We start from the raw sequence: 4,538 nt of genomic DNA on the forward strand, positions 1-4,538 counted from the left end.
GAGATTATGGGATAAATTCTAAACCTTTATCTTACATTTACCTAAAAATTGTCAAAGAACATGGTATGTGTTATCTCACTGTGGTTGGTGTCACCACAGTTGTGTATAACACAGGGCAAGAAGGAATATCACTCCTTTTCCCTAGGCAGAGCTGAGGCTCTGGCCAGCTGCACGTTAAAGACTTTATTTTAGGTGATGCTTGTGTCTCAGGTCACCACCATCACAGCCAGCCTCCCCAGCGTCCCCCAGGCCCTCAAGACACCAGGACACCTGGGCTACCAGGTAAAAGGGCCCTCCTGCCCCGTACCTTCACAGTCCCGTGAAGGCACGTGCATGAGCCCGGCTGTGCCTCTCTAGGTTTACTTTGTCCAGAGGATGCGTACTGATGTCAGATGTTCAGAAATCTCATGGTAATGCACATGTTCTAAGTTGATTCCAAAATCAACCCTAATTACGGTATAAACGTTTTTCTCCATGTATGTTATGTAATGTATACATGATTATTTCAAATGTTAAGATGTAGGCTAAATGGGAAATATTAATACAAACAATAAAATAATTTTTAAATCGTGTCTTCCTCAAGCTTCAGTCCCTTTGGTCTACCTGGCAGCATGTTCAGCAGCAACGTTGGTTGGGGCAGGTGGACTCCCTGGGGCTCATTCTGCAGAGGGGCGGGCAGAGGGCTATGTGTCCCCCACCCCAGGACAGTCTGGCAGCTGGCCTTTGCCTCTCTGGGCCTCTGCTCTCCTTGGCAGAGTGGTTGGTCTCCGTGGTCTGGGGCTGACTGTTGACCCAACTCCAGAATCTCATGCTTTCTTCCATTGCTTCACCTTCCTTTTTAGACATAAGCTTGCTGCCATGTGTTTAGCATTTCATGTTCTTTATTTGTGTTGGTTTTTTTCACAATGGAGCATACGTGCAGCCAGTTTAAGTCCTGTGGGCATCTGGTTGAGTCAAGACATTTGCCACAGCCAGCCTTTTCATCTCAATTTATTTTATTTATTATTTTATTTATTATTTATTTATTTATTTATTTTGAGACAAGAGTCTTGCTCTGTTGCCTGGGCTAGAGTGCCGTGGCGTCAGCCCAGCTCACAGCAACCTCAAACTCCTGGGTTCAAGCGATCCTCCTGCCTCAGCCTCCCGAGTAGCTGGGACTAGAAGCATGCACCACTGTGCCCAGCTGATTTTTTCTATATAGATTTTTAGTTATCCAGCTAATTTCTTTCTATTTTTAGTAGAGCCAGGATCTCGCTCTTGCTCAAGCTGGTCTCGAACTCCTGACCTCGAGCGATCCTCCTGCCTTACCTTCCAAGAGTGCTAGGCTTACAGGTGTGAGCCACCACGCCTGGCCCATCTCAATTTATTATCACTATAACATTAGTACATCTGTTTTTCTTTTCTCGTAATTGTTCTTGGAAAAGGCAAAATTAAGTAAAACATCCAGGTAATTGCACAACTCTGCTCCACAGGCAGAGGTGACAGCACTGCCAAAGTCGAACTGTCATCAGTTGATGCACGAAAGCCCAAGTTCAGCCTGGAAATGTCAGTGTGGGAGCTGATGGGTAGTGCGTGAAAGCATGAGCTGCATGGGAACAAGGGCTGTGGGAGTCAGGGCTGGGAATGGGGTCAGCAGGGCCGGCAGGGCGGTGGGTCCACAGAGGGGTAGTGCCCTCAGCTCTCTGCATGTGTGCTGAGCTGGGCAGGCAGCAGCACCTTTTCTGCTGATCTCCAAGGGTCACACATGGCAGGTGTGTCAGGGGCTGAGCTCTGCTCCCCTGCAGGCCTGGCCTGTTGCAGGGCTGTGCTGCCTTGTGTGTGGTCACACTCTGGCCACCTTGGGTGTTTCTGTTTTCTTGTGTCACTGTGTAGTTGCAATTCAGAGTTCAGATGCCACGTTGGGCCCAAGCTCCTCCCTCACCAGCGTGCAGACTCGCCCTGTTCCCCGCCCCTTCCCACACAGGTGGGGCCTCTCACAGAGAAGGCACAGGGGAGATGGTTGCCAGCAAGAATGCCTTTCAAGTTATCCATGTGTGTTATGGGAAATCCAGAAGTGCCATGCCAGGGAGTGGACACATTTCTCACTGTAATTTTCCTTTTTTCACTAAGCTTCTGAGTTTTGAGGGGGAAAAGCTTTGAGACTAAAGCTGATGTTTATAGACAGGAGATGTCACTAACGCTGCTCAGGGAAATTACTCTAGAAGGGACCTGGCCAGGAGTAATGAAATTCATTTGATTGATTAATGTAGCTGGAGTCAATGAGTTAATGGAATGTATTTCAGGAAAAGAATATAAATCTCATTCAAATTGACCAAACTTTGTTTCCTTCGAGATGTGTGCTATTAACAATGCTATTGTATGCAAATTAAATGGCAAGGTCATTTTAAGTGCAGGGATGTCTGATTTCATAGCTAGTGACAAATATAGTACAGTGCTTCCGGGTTCACACTTTTTTGCCCACTCCTTCTGAATGGAACGCCCCTGCTGGCCTCTGCTCGCAGTACCACTCTGGTGCACTAGAGGGCACTAGACCAAGTGAGCCTTAGTGTTTCCCTGAGTCCTTAATTGGATTAATTTTGCATAAAAACAAGCTATCTGTTCAGTGCTGCCCTGAGTGAGTCTGTAAAACCATTAGGCAGTTGAAGAAAATCGCAAAGATAAAATGGAATGGTGAGGAGTATTTAGAGGTTCTGTTAACTTGAGTGAAGACAATCCAGGATGGCTTGTGCAACATTACCGCCAGCCCAACACCAAGTTTATCAGTGATTCAGTGGGAATGTGACTTAGGGAACCAACAGTAGTGTCCCTAGAAGATTGCTTTATGGAGTATTCTCTGTGGAATAGTAGGACAGTGAACCCAAAAGTAAAGGTGTGGACACTGAACATTCAGGGAAAGAACATAGATGTTAGTGGTGATCACATGCTCAAAACTGTCATCGTAATGCAGCCTGAGCCTTAGGTGAAGATTTTTTATTTGGAAAAAGGGTCTCCCTATGTTGCCCAGGCTGGTCTCAAACTTTGAACTCCAGGGCTCAAGTAATCCTTCCACCTCGGCCTCCCAAACTGCTGGGATTAAAGGTATGAGCCACCATGTCCAGCCAGGTGAAATCTTTAGACTGTATTCTTATTTTCACAAATAGTGCAGACCTCTCAGAATGGTTCTTAAGAATCATGTGCCAAGTACAAATATAAAGTCATGAGACTAACTGCAAACTTCTCAGGGTGGCTTACCATCGTGTTCTGTTTTTTATAATGTGTTATATTCAAGTGTGCCCATTCATGTTATTTGTATCTTATAGCTAATCCATTTAAATATGATGCACCTAATAGGACTAAATAAATACATGAACATTTATTACCAGTGTGAGTTTATACAGAACAACCAAGGCCTCCCCCAGACACCTTCATTTCTCGTCTTTCAGAATTCCCGTTCCACTGGGGTCAGGTCATCTGTTTTGGTTTTAATGACAGTCAAATCACATTTCAGGTTATTCTGCAGACCTGCCCCTCTGTGTGGCATGAGCTCTCCATGTAGTTCACAGGAGTGAACCACAATTGCATGTTCTGCTCTTGATGGGCACGGAGTCCTTTTTTCCCTGTCACAAACAGGGCAACAGTGAGCATCCTCACGTATCCTGTCTGAGCTGAGCCCCAGGTGTCCTCCTGGGGCTGCATCTTCTGTCTTTGCCAGGGGCTGACTTCATCCTCCTGTTTTGCACTCCCGGCAGAGCCGCAGGGCGTGCACCAACGAGCAAGTGTCCCTTCCAGCCCAGCGCAGCAACCAGCACCTCACTGAGTGACCTGTGCATCCACTGGAGCTTGGCTGGGGTTTGGCTGAGACTCCAGAGAGTTGTGTCCCAGAAAAGCCAGGGGAGCAGCAGGGGCTGCCTCGAGGGTCCCTCTGTTGGTCCATTTGCATTGCTGTAAAGGAACACCCGCGGCTGGTGGTTTATACAGAAGAGAAGTCTGTTTGGCTCTCGGTTCTGTAGGCTGTACAAGAAGCACAGCGCCAGCGTCCACTTTTGGTGTGGGCCTCAGGGTGCTTATACTCATGGTGCAAGGTGAAGGGGGAGCAGGCATGTTGCTGGCGAAGGGGGGGTGCCAGTCTCCTTTAAACAGCTGGCTCTTGGATGAACTGAGAGAGAATGAACTCACTGCTATGGGGGGCACCCAGCCACTCACGAGGGATCTGCCCCAGGACCCAGACACCTCCCACCAGGCCCACCTCCAACACTGGGGGTCAGATTTCAACATGAGATTTGTGGGGTGGCCAAATATCCAAGCCATAGCAGCCCCCACCCTGAGGAAGCCAGAGGGGAGCAGGGGCCAGTCTTGGGGCTGGGCAGGACCCAGGCCTGGAGGGAAGGAGGGGACCCCGTAGGTCCGGAGGGCAAGGGTGCCAGGTTCCAGCAGTGCCCAGGAGGGTTCAGGGAGCCCGGAGGCAGGATGGGGCCGGGTCATCAGGCTTGGCTGAAAAGGGGCCTGGGGAGAGACAGGTATGAGCGTCACCTGCCTGTGTGGTGAGACAGAGAGCAGGC

This window comes from Microcebus murinus, chromosome 16, assembly GCF_040939455.1.
Source record: "Microcebus murinus isolate Inina chromosome 16, M.murinus_Inina_mat1.0, whole genome shotgun sequence".
Lineage (NCBI taxonomy): Eukaryota > Metazoa > Chordata > Mammalia > Primates > Cheirogaleidae > Microcebus > Microcebus murinus.